General features: G+C 41.2%; 1 protein-coding gene across 3 annotated transcripts in view; it reads left to right on the forward strand.

Annotated features, from left to right (window-relative positions):
• HS6ST2 (heparan sulfate 6-O-sulfotransferase 2) overlaps positions 1-19,010 on the forward strand; it is a 370,575-nt gene that overhangs the window by 91,734 nt on the left and 259,831 nt on the right. The window lies entirely within an intron of this gene.

The following is a 19,010-nucleotide window of genomic DNA, read 5'->3' on the forward strand; positions in this document are numbered from 1 at the left end:
TTTGTGTTCTTGCATGCCAAAGGGGTCTCTCTGAGGTCTATAAAAGGGCACTAATCCCATTTTTGAGGGCTCCATCCTCATGAGCTAATCACCTCCCAAGGGTGTAACCTCCAAATATCATCACGTTGGGAATTAGAATGTCACATATGAATCTGTTGGGGGAGAAGACATAGACATTCAGTCTTTAGCAGCTTCTTGTGAACTTTTTGTGCTTGTGAACATTCAACTATTTTAAATAATAAAATCTACAGAGTTCATATGATCATATTAAGGGATTCTGTTCAATTACAAGATTTGTTATGTTTTCAAAGTATTAATACCACTGAGGCACTTGATTTCTTTTGGTACTACCAAAGCCAATGGGTTTTCTAATTCTGCCACTAATAAGCTGAGATCTTGAGTAAGTTGCTTCCCCTCTCTTCCCACTAGTGTCCTGATCTGTAAAAATGAGGGGTTTCTTAGTCTCCTCTAAGTCCCTCATGAGCTTTAAAATTTTAAGTTTAAAAAAGCCCATAGAAGACAGCCTAGTCTTTGGAATCTTTTCCACACTGGCAGTTAAAACAAATGGAGAGGTGGCTGAAAGACTAGCTTTAAAATCTAGTACAAGGACGTGACCTTTATGAGATTTTAAGCTGATTTCTTGATTAAGACTATGATCTATTCCTCGTTCTCTGTGCCAGTAAATGACAACTAACTGATATGGGTCGTTTGAAGGTCTTTCCCACTTCCACTCCTACCTCCAGTAGTTGTAGGCTTTGTGACTCAGAGTGATATTGGAATGTATTCATGTCTTTGCATAAAAAACTAATCATGGTGAGAGGTGCCCCCTAGAAAGGTGATGGGAGGCAAGGGAGGAGAGTGGCCGGGGTGGAAGGGGCATCGCCACGCTTTTGGCAACTTAAGTAATATTAAGTTCCCCAAGAGTTTATCACACTTCAGAGGAATGATTTTAAAATTTATGAGACACTGCTCTACAACTATAAAGTGACTTTTCATTCATTTGCTAATTATATTGTCAACAATTGATTTCTGAGACCCTTAAGATGGCATCCTTTGGTGGGGATTCCACTCAGGACTGCAAGTTCTAGACTAGTGAATGCTCCATGGATAATATTGCCATGAATATGATCTCTTTTCTAGTAGAGATTGTTCTCCTGAGATGCCAGGTCTCAATCCTGAAGAATCAGAGCACCTTTTGGAGTTATATTGCAGGGCTGAGGACATGCTTGTCCACGTTGATTAAACTGATCTATTTCTTCTGCTTCCTAAGTGACTGGTTTATAAATGGCACATGGGATTTTAGTTCCCTGACCGAGGACTGAACCCACATCCTCTGCATTGGAAGACGGATTCTCAACCACTGGACCACTAGGGAAGTCCCCTCCATTTTCCCAGTAGGAACTTTAATATTTTCTTGAAAACACTTGTAGATCACACTTTTATTACTACAACTACAGTTACCAGAAGTGCTTATTGAACGCATGGTAAACTGGACATCATAAAAGAATAAGGGAGGGAAACGCTACTTAACTGATGGTTTGGGGAAAACTGGTTATCAAATAAATAAACACAGGCTCCTAACCTGATATATTATATGAAAATAGATTCCAAATGGCATGTGATTCAATTATTAAAAAATAACTTATTTAAAAAAATCAAACCACAGAGGGGGAAAAAACAGCTGAAAATTCATGTGCCAGGTTGTGTGCTAACACAAAGTAGCTTCTTTAGTCACCACATCAAACCTATGCAAATCTGTCCAAGAGGAATTTTTGCAATGATGGAGATGTTCTACAATAACTCCAGGAGCCACTAGCACGTGTGAATATTAAGCACTTGAAAAAAAAAATTTTCTAGTGCAACCAAAATGCTAATGTTTTAATTCTGTTTGTGATTCATTAAAATGTCAGTAGCCAGGTATGAGTACTTTTATTAGTCTCACTTTACATATAAAGAAGCTATGGATCACAGAGGCTAAATAATTCTCTCAAGATCATAGAGCTGGCAGATGACAGAGTAGAGATTTGCTTCTGAGGCCAGAGGCCTTATCTCTTTGCTATTCTATGGCTGTCACTTAGAGGATGCCCCTCCTGTTGTGTCCCAATTTGTGAAGAAACACCTCCAGTACACTTACAGTTAACCAGGCAAAGAAAGAAATTGATAAGTGCATGATACAGGACAATAGTCATTAAAACATCATGAACCTGGTCCCCAAATAGTATAATGGCTCATGGAATAGAAGAAAATGTATATAGATATGAAAATAGATAAAACTGAATTATGTAATTGAAATTTGAGCAGAACTGGTGTTCTCACCAAAAAGGAAAAAGAGAAAAATATGTGAGGTGGTAGATGTGCGAATTAACTAGGAGAGGGGATTCTTTTGATAATATATACATATACCAAATCCTCATGATATAAACATTAAGTATCTTACAGTATTGTCAATTAACTCTCAATAAATCTCAAAGGAATTTAAAAAGGGTAAAAGAAAACAGATGTTTTTGTTTTATATTTATATTCATCAGTTCAGTTCAGTCACTCAGTCATGTCCGAATCTTTGCGACCCCATGAATCGCAGCCTCCATGTCCATCACCAACTCCCGGAGTTTACTCAGACTCGAGTCCATCGAGTCGGTGATGCCATCCAGCCATCTCATCCTCTGTAGTCCCCTTCTCCTCCTGCTCCCAATCGCTCCCAGCATCAGAGTCTTTTCCAATGAGTCAACTCTGCATGAGGTGGCCAAAGTATTCGAGTTTCAGCTTTAGCATCAGTCCTTCCAAAGAACACCCACTGATCTCCTTTAGAATGGACTGGTTGGATCTCCTTGCAGTCCAAGGGACTCTCAAGAGTCTTCGCCAACACCACAGTTCAAAAGCATCAATTCTTCAGTGCTCAGCTTTCTTCACAGTCCAACTCTCACATCCATACATGACTACTGGAAAAACCATAGCCTTGACTAGACGGACCTTATTTGGCAATGTAATGTCTCTGCTTTTGAATATGCTATCTAGGCTTTCCTTCCAAAGAGTAAGCGTCTTTTAATTTCATGACTGCAGTCAACATCTGCAGTGATTCTGGAGCCCCCAAAAACAAAGTCTGAAACTGTTTCCAGTGTTTCCCCATCTATTTGCCTTGAAGTGATGGGACCAGATGCCATGATCTTTGTTTTCTGAATGTTGAGCTTTAAGCCAACTTGTTCACTCTCCTCTTTCACTTTCATCAAGAGGCTTTTAGTTCCTCTTCACTTTCTGCCATAAGGGTGGTGTCATCTGCATATCTGAGGTTATTGATATTTCTCCTGGCAATCTTGATTCAAGCTTGTGCTTCTTCCAGCCCAGTGTTTCTCAGGATGTACTCTGCATATAAGTTAAATAATCAGGGTGACAATATACAGCCTTGACATACTCCTTTTGCTATTTGGAACCAGTCTGTTGTTCCACGTCCAGTTCTAACTGTTGCTTCCTGACCTGCATACAGGTTTCTCAAGAGGCAGGTCAGGTGCTCTGGTATTCCCATCTCTTGAAGAATTTTCCACAGTTTATTGTGATCCACACAGTCAAAGGCTTTGACATAGTCAATAAAGCAGAAATAGATGTTTTTCTGGAACTTTCTTCCTTTTTCCATGATCCAGTGGATGTTGGCAATTTGATCTCTGGTTCCTCTGCCTTTCCTAAAACGAGCTTGAACATCTGGAAGTTCATGGTTCATGTACTGATGAAGCCTGGCTTGGAGAATTTAGAGCATTACTTTACTAGCTTGTGAGATGAGTGCAGTTGTGCGGTAGTCTGAGCATTCTTTAGCATTGCCTTTCTTTGGGATTGGAATGAAAACTGACCTTTTCCAGTCCTGTGGCCACTGCTGAGTTTTCCAAATTTGCTGGCATATTGAGTGCAGCACTTTCACAGAATCATCTTTCAGGATTTGAAATAGCTCAGCTGGAATTCCATCACCTCCACTAGCTTTGTTTGTAGTGATTCTTTCTAACGCCCTCTTGACTTCACATTCCAGAATGTTTGGCTCTAGGTGAGTGATCACACCATTGTGATTATCTGGGTCGTGAAGACCTTTTTGTACAGTTCTTCTGTGTATTCTTGCCCCCTCTTCTTCATATCTTCTGCTTCTGTTAGGTCCATACCATTTCTGTCCTTTATCGAGCCCATCTTTGCATGAAATGTTCCCTTGGTATCTCTAATTTTCTTGAAGAGATCTCTAGTCTTTTCCATTCTGTTGTTTTCCTCTATTTCTTGGCACTGATTGCTGAAGAAGGCTTTCTTATCTCTTCTTGCTATTCTTTGGAACTCTACATTCAGATGCTTATATCTTTCCTTTTCTCCTTTGCTATTTGCTTCTCTTCTTTTCACAGCTATTTGTAAGGCCTCCTCAGACAGCCATTTTAATTTTTCGCATTTGTTTTCCATGGGGATGGTCTTGATCCCTGTCTCCTATACAATGTCACGCACCTCTGACCCTAGTTCATCAGGCACTCTATCTATCGGATCTGGTCTCTTAAATCTATTTCTCACTTCCACTGTATAATCATAAGGGATTTGATTTTGGTCATACCTGAGTGGTCTAGTGGTTTTCCTTACTTTCTTCAATTTAAGTCTGAATTTGGCAATAAGGAGTTCATGATCTGAGCCACAGTCAGCTCCTGGTCTTGTTTTTGTTGACTGTGTAGAGGTTCTCCATCTTTGGCTGCAAAGAATATAATCAATCTGATTTCGGTGTTGACCATCTGGTGATGTCCATGTGTAGAGTCTTCTCTTGTGTTGTTGGAAGAGGGTGTTTGATATGACCAGTGAGTTCTCTTGGCAAAACACTATTAGCCTTTGCCCTACTTCATTCTGTATTCCAAGGCCAAATTTGCCTGTTACCCCTGGTGTTTCTTGACTTCCTACCTTTGCATTCCAGTCCCCTGTAATGAAAAGGACATCTCTTTTGGGGGTGTTAGTTCTAAAAGGTCTTGTAGGTCTTCATAGAACCATTCAACTTCAGCTTCTTCAATGTTACTGGTTGGGGCATAGACTTAGATTACCGTGTTATTGAATGGTTTGCCTTGGAAACGAACAGAGATCATTCTGTCATTTTTGAGATTGCATCCAAGTACTGCATTTCGGACTCTTGTTAACCATGATGGCTACTCCATTTCTTCTAAGGGATTCATGCCCACAGTAGTAGATATAATGGTCATCTGAGTTAAATTCCCCGATTCCAGTCCATTTTAGTTTGCTGATTCCTAGAATGTGGACTTCACTCTTGCCGTCTCCTGTTTGACCACTTCCAATTTGCCTTGATTCATGGACCTGACATTCCAGGTTCCTATGCAATATTGCTCTTTACAGCATCGGACCTTGCTTCTATCACCAGTCACATTCACAACTGGGTATTGTTTTTGCTTTGGCTCCATCCCTTCATTCTTTCTAGAGTTATTTCTCCACTGATCTCCAGTAGCATATTGGGTACCTAATGACCTGGGGAGTTCCTCTTTCAGTATCCTATCATTTTGCCTTTTCATACTGTTCATGGGGTTCTCAAGGCAAGAATACTGAATTAGTTTGCCATTATCTTCTCCAGTGGACCACATTGTGTCAGACCTCTCCACCATGACCCTCCCGTCTTGGGTTGCCCCGCAGGCATGGCTTAGTTTCACTGAGTTAGACAAGGCTGTGGTCCTAGTGTAATAAGATTGACTAGTTTTCTGTCAGTATGGTTTCAGTGTGTCTGCCCTCTGATGCCCTCTCGCAACACCTACCATCTTACCTTGGTTTCTCTTACCTTGGACATGGGGTATCTCTTCACGGCTGCTCCAGCAAAGTGCAGCCGCTGCTCCTTACCTTTGACAAGGGGTATCTCCTTACCGCCACCCCTTCTGACCTTGAACGTGGAATAGTTCCTCTCAGCCCTCTTGCGCCCATGCAGCCAGCACTCCTCGGACGTGGGGTTGCTAATATTTATATTCGTATATGTATATAAATTGAATGCATGGTAAACTGCACATCATAAAAGAATAAGGAAGGGAAAAGCTACTTAACTAATGGTTTGGGGAAAACTGGTTATCAAATAAATAAACACAGGCTCCTAACCTGATATATTATATGAAAATAGATTCCAAATGGCATGTGATTCAATTATTAAAGAATAACTTATTTAAAAAAATCAAATCACAGGGGGGGAAAAAACAGCTGAAAATTCATTTAAGAAACCATCTGTTATGTGGTAAGTTCTGAAAAAACCATGAAGGAAAAAAATACAGAAAGGCTTTGAATAATAAAAATATACTTAGAATAAAAAGGAAAACAGATTTGGGAAATATATACAACAAATAAGACAGAAAACAGTACTAATTAGATTTGCAGTAATAAAAACCTTAAAACACTCAGGTAAGTTAATGGTAAAGAATATGAACAGATAATCGACACATCAAAGGATGCAACTAATGAATAAAACTTATGGGGAGTGGTTGAAATGGGGCTTTTCAAAGAGGTACTATTTAAATGATGACAAGGCAGCATCTTATATCTTTTGAATTTGCAAAAATTTAAGAAAATAATTCTCTGTGTTGGAGAGAAGGTGGTAAATCTGATGTTTTTATGATGTTGGTTGTGATTGTTCAAGTTATTCTGATTTAGAATGCAAATTTGATAAAATACTCAAGAATCATCAAAATGTTTATTTTCTTTGACTTAATGATGCCCTCCTGAAAATTTATCTGAAGAAAAAACCCCTAAGGAAAAATTTACCTACTTCCAACACTAAATAATTAAAGTGAAAAAAAAGTCTACATATTGAATTTCTGAAGATTAAAAATTATAGCATTAGTTCTAATAAGGAAAGAAAGGGAAGCAATGAAAAATATACAGTCGTTGGTGGAGATGGTTTAGTAAATTATAATACATATATTCTATGGAATATTATACAGCTTTAAAAATGATAATTGTGGCCACTGTGTAGCAATATGGAAAATGGTCACAGTGGCAAGTGAAAAAAGGTTGGATGCAGGGCTTCCCTGGTGGCTCAGATGGTAAAGAATATGCATGCAATGCAGGACAGTTCAGTTCAGTTCAGTTCAGTCGCTCAGTCGTGTCTGACTGTTTGCGACCTCATGAATTGCAGCACGCCAGGCCTCCCTGTCCATCACCAACTCCCAGAGTTCACCCAAACCCACATCCATCGAGTCAGTGATGCCATCCAGCCATCTCATCCTCTGTCGTCCCCTTCTCCTCCTGCCTCCAATCCCTCCAAGCATCAGAGTCTTTTCTAATGAGTCAACTCTTCGCATGAGGTGGCCAAAGTACTGGAGTTTCAGCTTTAGCATCAGTCCTTCTAAAGAACACCCACTGATCTCCTTTAGAATGGACTGGTTGGATCTCCTTGCAGTCCAAGGGACTCTCAAGAGTCTTCTCCAACACCGCAGTTCAGAAGCATCAATTCTTCAGTGCTCAGCTTTCTTCACAGTCCACCTCTCGCATCCATACATGACCACTGGAAAAACCATAGCCTTGACCAGATGGACCTTTGTTGGCAATGTAATGTCTCTGCTTTTGAATATGCTATCTAGGTTGGTCAGAACTTTCCTTCCAAAGAGTAAGCGTCTTTTATTTCATGGATGCAATCACCATCTGCAGTGATTTTGGAGCCCCCAAAAATAAAGTCTGACACTCTTTCCACTGTTTCTCCATCTATTTCCTATGAAGTGATGGAACCAGATGCCATGATCTTCGTTTTCTGAATGTTGAGCTTTAAGCCAACTTTTTCACTCTCCACTTTCAATTCCATCAAGAGGCTTTTTAATTCCTCTTCACTTTCTGCCATAAGGGTGGTGTCATCTGCATATCTGGGGTTACTGATATTTCTCCCGGCAATCTTGATTTCAGCTTGTGCTTCATCCAGCCCAGTGTTTCTCATGATGTACTCTGCATATAAGTGAAATAGCAGGGTGACAATATACAGCCTTGATGTACTCCTTTTCCTGTTTGGAACTGGTCTGTTTCTCCATTGCTGCCCTGTAAAAGAATTCTTCAGTTTTTCTAGTTTCTGTATATATGTGTTAAAATATGATATTTATCTTTCTCTTTCTGACTTACTTCACTCTGTATAATAGGTTCTAGCTTCATCCATCCCATTAGAACTGACTCAAATGTGTTCCTTTTTCTGGCTGTGTAATATTCCATGTTGTATATGTACCACAACTTCTTTATGCAGTCTTCTCTCAGTGGACATCTAGGTTGCTTCCATGTTCTAGCTGTTGTAAATAGTGCTGCAGTGAACAATGGGATACATGTGTCTGTTTCAATTTTGCTTCCTTCAGAATATATGCTTAGGAATGGAATTGCTGGGTCATATGGTGCTTTTATTCCTAGTTTTTAAAGTAATCTCCATACCGTCCTTCATAGTGGCTGTATCAGTTTTCATTCCGACCAACGGTGCAGGAGCTTTTCCTTTTCTCCACACCCTCTCCAGCATTTATTGTTTGCATAGAAACTTTTGACACAGGGCGTCTCATTCAAGGCAAGCCTATTTGGAAGTTATCGACCCAAAATACTGTGTATGTGAGGAAATGTTTCCTCCAGAATCTTTAACACTATGGGTAGTAAGAAGCCTAAAAGGTATTTCTCAACACTGTGAAGACTGGAGGAGTCCAGCACGTACCAAAGCATTTTCAGCAACTTAACTGAAGTGGGGGGACTGTGTAGTGTGTGTGTCATAGGAATTTCCTCAAAGGAGGATGTCATCCGTGTGAGGTCCTAATTGTGTACCTGACAAAACCCAGAGCTGGTGAAAATGTTGCCTTCAGAGACTATGTGAGATGGCAAGAGTGGACACTGGCCCCATTGAGTAGACAGGTAAAGGTGTATCATTTCCATTTGAAGGTGAAGGTTAAGTGGAGCTGAGAGGTTGTTGAAATAGGCAGTGGAAACAGCATGCTAGCCAAATGTTTTGCTCTGACTAAAAAGTATTTACCAGTTATTCAGTGGAAGCAGTATTTTCAATAATATAAATGGCCATCTAGTGAGTGGGGGGCCATGATACCAAGGGTACAAGTTCACACAGAGGCCCTGTTCTTGTTTTACAGCTTTAAGATCAAGTAAAATTTGTCTGTTAAGTGCAGGAGTGGAGAGAACTACACCCTCTCTAAATAGGTCTCCTATAATGGGTTTCCAGAGAAGGCGCTGGCACCCGCCTCCAGTACTCTTGCCTGGAAAATCCCATGGACGGAGGAGCCTGGTAGGCTGTAGTCCATGGGGTCGCTAAGAGTCAGACATGACTGAGCAACTTCACTTTCACTTTTCACTTTCCTGCATTGGAGAAGGAAATGGCAACCCACTCCAGTGTTCTTGCCTGGAGAGTCCCAGGGACGGGGGAGCCTGGTGGGTTGCCGTCTATGGGGTCGCACAGAGTCGGCCACGACTGAAGCGACTTAGCAGCAGCAGCGGCAGCATAATGGGTTTCAATCTGTGAAGACCCTGCTTTCATTGAGATTGAATCTTTTTAAAAACAACTGAGGTGAAAAGGGTGATTGTAACTAAGGGGAAAGGTCCATTGGGTCTCATATTTTGAAGGCTGACTATAGGGGACAAAGACTTAATTTTATTGCTCCTTGGGTCAGGGTATCCATGTGCACTAGAGGCTATTTGGGGGTAATGGATGTTTTGGCTATGGGAAATATAGCAAGGCAATGATTCCAATGGTTAACGGTAGGTATATCTGTTTCCATTTCATGTTCCTTTATTCACTTATTCCCTGGCTCTTTTTATCAGCTTGCCCAAATGTGGGCCAGAAGAGGAAGAGAAACTGATGAGTGGTAAAAACTCAATTGTCAAACATCTAAAGTGGAATCTGGTTATTATACAGAGCCACCACCCCTACATCACCCCTCTCTCCAGGTGGACCCCCAAAAGAAACAGCAATACCACGTCCTTTTCCTCCTCACCAGTGGGATGAAGTGTTCAGGAAGAAATCCTCAGTGCTCAGACACCTGCAGTCTGCAGTTCTCCGTCTTCACCCAGCCCTCACTCCCAGTGTCTGAGTCAGTGTGGACTGGCTGGTCTGGGCCCTAAACTGAAAGGACGCCACCTCCCTCCCTTCTCACACACCGGACCCTTCCCTTTCTCCCCTCTCCATCATCAAAAACACACAAACACATCTTTTTCCTGCTTGTTGGTACTTTAATCATCAACATCTGAATACTTTGATCTGTCCAGAGGGGACCATCGTTGTATGTTTGATCCCTGCACAAACGACTATTCTGCCTTTGCTTTTCCTGGAGTTACAGTAGATGGCTCAGCATCTTGGGCTCCAGGTGGGCACAGGGGCTTGCTTGGAGGATTGTCAGGATAAGTGTTGGAAGAATCCTCCGGGGTTTCTTCATCCGCTGTTGGCCTGTTTTCATTCTTTTTATTCTGCCGGTGGTAGTAGAAGATTAGTATCGTCGAGGTCTCTTTCATATTCCTGTCCGGATTCTCCTGAAGGATTGCTTTTATCTTCTCCATGAGGATTTGTATCTGGTAAGAAAACAAAGTCATCGAGAAAGACATTAGTGAAGGAGGGTGGGAAGGAGAACTTTGAGAGAACGGGTGTGCATTGGGGAGGTGTTTTGTCCCAGGCAAGGGCAGGGTGAGTCACGGGTAGGGGACGAAGAGGAAGAACCTGAGTAGGGTAATCTCACCGTCTCACTGTCCAAGCCATTGAGCTGATCAGAATGATTTCTCTTCCTTTCTGTGGAGCTTGAGGCTTCTTCCTCCAAATCGATGTTATCTATCTCAATTTCCGACTCCGACTCCGACTCCGAATCCGCCTCCGCCTCCGACTCTGACTCCGACTCCCACTCTGACTCCGACTCCGACTCCACTTTCTCAAGTAGTCCTCCCATGTTGTAGCAACAGTGGCCTACACCAAGGCGCCTGGCGTCCCTATATATACCTTCCCAGGACAATGAAGAGCCACAACTGGCAGTCTGATTGGTCAGCAGGAGATTTCTCCAGCCAATGGTAGCCCTGACATTGTTGACATCACAAAGCGCCACTTAGGAACATCCATGCAGGAGGAGAGGCTGCAAAGGAGTCCATGTGCTCTGGTTTGAGAAAGGCAGTGCTTCTTCAACACCCATTAAAGCGCCTTCCCAATTTGACTTTCCATGTTTCCTCATCTTGTCTGGTTCTGTTCTCGTGGTCTAGAAGTTAGGGAACCAGGACACCTGGGTTCAATCTCTGAGTCAGGAAGACCCCCTAGAGGAGCAAATGGCAATCCACTCCAGTGTTCTTGCCTGGAGAATCCCATGGACAGAGGAGCCTGGCCAGTTACAGTCCATGGGGTCACAAAGAGTTGGACATGACTGAGTGACTAACGCTTTCACTTTCTTAAGTAATATTTCACCTGTGTCCAAAGATGTACATGCATATGGACCTGGAATACAAAGGAACTCAGGGAAATGAAAACAGTCTCTCAGTCATGTTTGATTCTTTGTGATGCCAGGACTGTAACCCGCCAGGCTCCTCTGTCCTCCACTATGTCCTGAAGTTTGCTCAAATTCATATCCATCAAGTCGGTGATGCCATCCAGCCCTCTCATCCTTTGTCATCCGCTTCTCCTCCCACCTTCAATCTTTCCCAGCATCAGGGTCTTTTCCAATGAGTCAGTTCTTCCCTTCAGGTGGCCAAATGTCCTTCCAATGAATATTCAGCATCAGTCCTTCCAATGAATATTCAGGATTGATTTTCTTTAGGATGGACTGATTTGATCTCTTTACAGTTGAAGGGACTCCCAAGAATCTCCAACACCACCATTGGAAAGCATTGATACTTCAGTGGTCAGCCTTCTTTATGGTCCTACTCTCAGATCCATGCATGACTTCTGGTAAAACCATAGTTTTGACTATACAGACCTTTTTCAACACATGTCCTATTTAGCAATGAATAAAAATATAAAAATGAAAACATGAAAGACAGTTGCAGACATGAATTACGTTCGTCAAGCACTGATGCTAATTGGAAGCTCCCCCCCTCCCCTCTTTGCCCACAGATTCCTTGTTTAGATGAACAGCGAGTGATTGGAATCATCTGACCTTCATTGGAACACAGTCAGGAGAAGAAAATACTGCTTTATGCAAAGAGATTTATTCTGTGATGGTTGGCAGGAGAAAGGATGTACAAAGACTGTGTGGGCAGACTCCGCAGAGGTAGTGGGAATGAAAGAGGAGGCCATCTGGTAGAATGTGCTGTGGCAAATTAAACTGCAGATTATGACCATGAAATACCAGAAGAAAATCCAAATGCAGTAGACTTGGAAAAAGCCCAGCTGAAGCACTATAAAACAAATCAAGTACAGACTGACAATATGCCATTCATAAGCTCAGATATGCCCATTACAAAGGAGAACATCATTCAAGCCAGATTTTGCAGACCACATTCTATGTGGATTTCCCTTATGGGAAAAAAATCAACAAACTATCCCTTGCTGTACACACAAAGATGCCTTAGACAGAGCTACTGTTTCAATGAATATGGTAAATACAGAATTAATAGGAATGCTTTGGGTTTGATTTGTGAGTTGCCTTCATTGTTGAACTCTTGACACCCAGGCCAGACAACCAGACATGTGTGTGGTTTCCTTCCTACTCTCCCTCCATCCCTTCCATCCTCCCTTCTTTCTCTCCCATGTCCCTCACCTTTTATGTCCTTCTTTTCCTAAGCAGTTCTAGTCCCTGCCCTTTAGTGTGTACTTGGCGACTTCTGCTTTTTCCCACCTTTCATAGTTTGCTTCCCTTAGAGCACTGACAAATTTGTCATGATGCTTGTCTGTATAGAGTTCTTGCTGGTATTTCAAACCTCTTTATGGCAGCTGTATGTGCTTTCAAAAACATCATGATTCTGCTGTGGCTTTGGAGCTGGTTTGGTTTTATTTCCAGGGCAATAGCTCCAGGTGATGGCTTGATTGAGGAGGAGCACAAAACCGGTGGATGTGTTTGAAAGGCTGTCATTGGGAAGAGGGACTTGGATATTTGCCCATGTGGCTAGAAAGAACACAACAAACCCCTATGGGAAGTGGATTTCAGTTCTGTAAAAGGAAGCACCTTCTAATAAAGCAGGTCAGAGACAGTATGGGTTACTTCCTGGCCTGACATGTCTGGGTGTAGAATTTGTTCATCGTACAAAGGCACCTGACTGAGGAAGTGAGTGACAGATGAAACGCAGCCCATGCTTTGCTCGCTGAGCTCTGGGTTTTGGAATGGGGCCACGTGAGCTGGAAGGAAGAGATGCCTGGAAAGGGCGTCTTTGAGGCTGCCACATAGAGGTGCCGTATATACGAGGGGTGGCCCCAGTGCCCCCAGAGGAGAGTGCGTGCTCTCCAGATCAGTTGTCAGAGAGCAAGGGGAGAGAATGGCTCAGCTTACCCACTAGAGGAAGTGCTTGCTTTCCCCCATCATCTCCACATTTCCGGATGTGCTTTGACTCTACTGCACTAAGGAACAATCCCCTTCTCTTACCTTGTCTGTGGCCATCTTGCATCTTCTCACCTCACATAGGTGAAAAACATCCACATTAAGACTTTCACCTTCCCAGAGATGGATAGGTGCCATTATATACTCTTACATACATACACTTCTCATTTCAGAGAATATGCCTTCTCTCTTTTTTGTTAGTGAAGATCAGCACCCCATTCTGGCCCACCACCAAGTGCTGTGTGATGACTGCAGGAGATAACACAGACAGAATGCACTTTGAAAACTGGGAAGAGATGTCATCACTAGCCGTATTAAACAAGACTGTGTAACATTAGGTAATCAACAGATATGGAGCTCCAGTCATATTGGCGTCTTTAGTGGTGACAAGTAAGGCTTGCTTTGCCATCAAGAATTCCCTGACCACTGGACCACTGGGTTCACAACTGAGTTTCTGTTCATCGACCCCTGTGCAGGGCTGGCATCCACACCAGCATCTAGCTCTCAAGGTAGAGCATTTGGTAGTTTAGTCATCCTTTCGTGTGTACATTTTGTTTTCCCCCAATAGACCACAGACTCCTGGCGCCAGGTGCCATGCCATATACTCTCTTAGAATTCCCAGTAGGGCATCATATAATGCATGCTTTGTGAGCTGAACCAAATTCATTCTTTCTATTTTCTTCTCTCCCTCCCTTCAAGAAATATTTTTGATCAGCTGTACCCCAATACAAAATCAAAAGTTTTAAAAGATAAAATAATCAAATATTTAGGAATTAAAATAATATTTTTGATATTTCTGTGGGGTATCAGTATCTATGGGGTTTCAGTCATCGTTGCTTTGAACAAAACAGACAAGTCCCTACCCTCATGGAGCTTTCTATTCTTGTCCAGATCTGCCTTTTACTGCCTTTTACGGTGTGGCCTCAACCAAACCGCTTATGTCTCTGGGACTGTGTACCCTCCTGTGTACACTAAAGGTTTCCGTCTTTCCTTCCTGTTTCCTGAAGAAAAGCTGTCTTCTCCACCTTTACTTGCTCTCTTGGTCAGGTCTTTATTTTCCCACAATTCAAAATCTTGAGTAATGGAAGGAAAATAGCAAGGATGCCCCTTTTAAAATAACTCATCTTGGAGTATTTCTATAGCTCGATTTGCCTAGATCATTCTTTTCATTTTTTTTCTGTTGTAGATTTTTTTAGCCCAAAGATAGTCCCTATTTTATTTCCGTCTTTAGTGCCCAGCTCGCAATGCACTTTTACTTCGTTTTTCATATATTACTTTGGATGTTCCCCCATTACAGCATCAACCTTCTTTTGTTCATTTCCTTTAGTCTTCTGTCCTGAGAGCAGCTCCCAGAATTATAGCCTTGGATTCCTGAGCTGCAGGAGATTGCTTGTTTAACCAAGATCAATCCTCAGGAGAAAATTGGGTCTTTTTTCTCTTATAATTTTATTTGTTTAAATCTTGACTGCTTATAGTAAATATCCTCTCAAAGATAATTTCATTTCCAAATAATTTGGTATCTGATTTGATGCAGCTTGAGTGTTTATTTTGGGGATATCGTTTTTCTTTTATAATGAGTTTCCCCCAATAGCTTTGTGTAATGTTGTCACATCTTCTTTTTGCCTGGCTGCCAGCAGATTGTGGTTAGCTTTTCTGGAGTAATATTAGTTTGCTAATAGTAATTAGCTCTCAAGAAACTTCTTTGTTGGTTTTCACCAAAAGAAAAATCTAAAATAAAGGTGATTTATTTTAAAAAGTCTTAAGGAAATAAGATACATTTACTCTTATATGATTTGTATAGTGTTTGCAATCCAGTGGTCATTTTCATATTATTTAAGCTTTAGTTTCAAGATCCTAAGGTAGATTTATATTAGCATATTGTCTAACTCAGACAACTAAATGTATTATTTTAGCAATGTATACTAATTCAGGTTTATTTTTTTTAATGGGGTTGGTCTAGGGAGATGAAGGTTTTATTTTTGATTCATAATTTCACAACATGTCAAGTTTGAATTTACATGAGAACTCTAATAATGGCCTGTCTTTGGCTGTTGTTTCCAAGACACTATGAGCATTGTAATTAGCGATAAGGAAAGCACTGACCAGCTTAGGGAACCACATATTAGTTGCCTGGCATGAAAAGGAAATACTTCGTTTCAGAAAGTCACTTTTCTCCTTAAGCAAGGAATAGTAAAAGTCACTTTAAACTGCTTCAAATGAATTCCATATGGCAACTGGGATGAGTTTCAACATTTGGACCATGTAAATTTGAGGCACCTGGGAGAAGAGAGTTGGTACCAGTCCAACAACTTCACAAACTTCTATTTAATAAATCACTGGGAACTGCTTGTTATTATTATTATTGTTATTAAAATCAGTTGTCTCATTTCAGTACATCCATAGAAGGTCACCTTCCTCTGTGTCTTCATAGGGTAAAAGGGGTGAGGGAGCTCTCTGGGGTCTCTTTTGAGGGCACTAATCCTACTGATGCGGGTTCCATCCTCATGATCTCATCACATCGCAAAGGCCCCACCTCTGAATACCATCACATGGGTGATTGGATTTCAGCAGGAATCTCGAGGGGACAAAAACATTCAGTCTGTGGCAGTTTTACTTCCAGAGTCATGGGTCTGGAAATGTTACACACGTGTTAATGCTTTTGCACTGATTTCATTTTATTTTGCCTATTGGAGCAGGGATTCCCAATTTCATAAGTGAAGATATGGATTTTCTTAAGAGTCCACTGTTTGTTAAGAGTTAGAAACTGGGACCGGAAGCCCAGATTTTCTTTTTCCACAGCACCTGGCCATTGCAACTACTTTTTGCTGTTTCACTCACATTGACATTAATAGGTTAGTACCAAAATCCTTTAAGACATATAAGAAGTAATTAAGTTTGAGTCTCCTCAGACAAGATATCCATCTATTAAAAGATAGATGTTAGGGCAATGGCAGTCTTAAAAAGAATCTCAGCAAAGAATAGTGTTGTGACTAGCGATGGAATTAAAGCTGTGAGAATTGCACAGATTCCAAAATGCTGTTGAACCAGGCTGCTGGTCCTCTTTCCGCAAGAGGAGTGTAGTTGTGTAGTTTGTGGGTATTTGTCCCTCAGTAGCTCTTGAGCTCCTGTTTCAAGCCTCTCACAGTCCCAGTGCAAGGGTCACAATGCCTTATCTCTAGGGCACAATTCACAATCACAATGTAACACTTTAGAAGACCTGATGTTTGGGGGAAACAGTGGGTGCAGTTCTTGATTATTTACAGTCTGATTATCCTTGTTGGGGAATATTCTGCCTCATTTTCTTTCCTGCTGTCTGCATGCCTACCTTTTCTCTGTGTAAGCTCCAGATTCAGTCTGTAGGATTGCAGAGGGAAGGATGGATGGAAACAGTTTTGTTTTGTATCTTATAGCTCTTGCAAGTGAAATAGTTAAAGGAGGAAAGAGCTGATACTCTTGGTTATGGTGTGTTGGGTGATTGTGGATTGCAATTACCCATGCTCATGCTGTCACCCAGGACTACAAATTATCAGCAGCTGGCTCTAAATGAAAGGGTAAATAAATCTTGATTTGAAGTTACCTAGTGTCTTCAGGATGGCAGGGAAGATCTCTAACAGTTGGGAGAGCCTGGGGCTCTCGGCTGTGTGTTGGCCTCCCATTTGGAACCCCTTTCCCGCTTTCATCAGAACCCTGACACATAAAGGATTAACTGGCCATAGCTTCCATTTATACAATTTATAGAATGGCTCTGAGTAAGTATAGGGCCATAATCTGAATCCTGTACTGGGATGGGTCCCCAGGCTCATTAATTGATGACAGAATAGGAAGAGACTTTGACACTTGCAGATTCATTAGAGGTAGCTGGATGGATTTATGGTAAGGAGGTCAGCCTTGGAAATATGATGAATTTCTGTGGGTGGATAGCAGTGCAGATAGGCACGAATGACGCTTTAGATTGAATCTGCATCTGCTCCAAGAATGTTTTGCTGTCGTGCTGCCTACCCCAAATCTTAACTGAAGAGGAAAGTAAATAACATATTGATATTGTTTTTCTGAAATGGATTAGAAATAGGGCTGGAAATCTGAAGCTGGGAAGAGGGATATACAAAGATTTATAAAGGTGGACCCTAATAAATGGAGTGATTTGTGATTTACATTAATAGCAGGCCATGTCCTATGTGATTCTGCACAATGTTAAAGCCCCTCTTTGGTTACTTCTATCCCTTGCTGACACCACTGCAGTTTGGGAATCTGCGGGTGGAGGGAAATAGTATGAAAATTCCTCAGAGTGTATCTTTTCAATAATGCAAAAGACATAGATTAATGTTTCTCAACCTTGTTTTTGTGATCGTACTTGTAAGGGGGGAGTTAAATTCAATTTAACTGATCTCTAACAATAGAAATTAAATACTAAGGAGTAAGATTTTGGCTAGGAGGAGGGCAGGATTGGATCATGAAGGGCCACAAAGCACTGTAATATCTGCAATTTTTATTCGCCCTCCCTAAGAATCAATTTTCTTCCCCTTGTGGGCCATAGTGCCCTTGTAGAAAATTCATGGTATAGATCTGTGAAATCAGACAATTTATGAAGCGATATTTAATTGTCCCTGGTTATGGATATTGTTTCCATCACCCACATTAGTCATCTCCAACAGGAGGGCAGTAACATCAGTTAAGTTCTTACTGTGCATTCGATATTTCCCAGGCAGTGTTTCATTTAATTCTCACAACAACTCTGAAGTTGAGAGGTTAAGTGATGTTCCCAAACTCACACAGTGGCTTGAGCCCAGGTCTTTCTGATGCCAGAGATGGTGATCTTTCTAACACTGACTTTAAATTTTATTTTTAATTTTTTAAAATTTATTTTTAATTGAAGGGCATTGCTTTATGGTGTTGCTAACTTTTTTTTAAGGGGACATTGCAAGGTGTGTCTGTAGAGAAAAGATATCAAGGAAGGTGTTTATTTCTAACATTGATTTTGGAGTCTCTGGATTGCATTTTTTATATACTTGCATAGAGTTAGAAGTGTCAAATTTGATTAGAACAAAATTTTGTCTCTCTTCTCCCATCCCCATGGTTTGAAATGTGCTTCTTAGTATCATATGGAAATAACCTTAGTTTTTGGATATGAATGGAGATCTTAGCACTTCCATGAATTGCATACATTGGAAATGGTTAATATTATAACAAAGATTTGATAGCTCTTACACTAGCCTCTCCATAGATTCGTGGCTCATTTTACCAAAAATTGATGTCCAACTGTGGAGTTGAAAGAGGACAATAGATGGCAAAGAATGTCACACTGGTAGCAGAGCTATAATCATGTGCACTGAATTGGTTTTTTTTAAAAGAAAAATGGAGGGGGAAATAAACTGATTTTCAACATGCAATGCCTGAGAATTAGTTATGCACATACAACTGAGCCAGCATCCTTTCGGGAGAGATTACGTCAGGTGTATTCCATTTACATGCTGGTGTGTGTGTGATGTGGAAGTGTGTGTGTAGATGGAGAAACTTAGCCGTTTCTTGTTTGGACGTTTTTAGACTTTATATTTAAATCACATTATGCCC

This window comes from Ovis aries, chromosome X (assembly GCF_016772045.2).
Source record: "Ovis aries strain OAR_USU_Benz2616 breed Rambouillet chromosome X, ARS-UI_Ramb_v3.0, whole genome shotgun sequence".
NCBI lineage: Eukaryota > Metazoa > Chordata > Mammalia > Artiodactyla > Bovidae > Ovis > Ovis aries.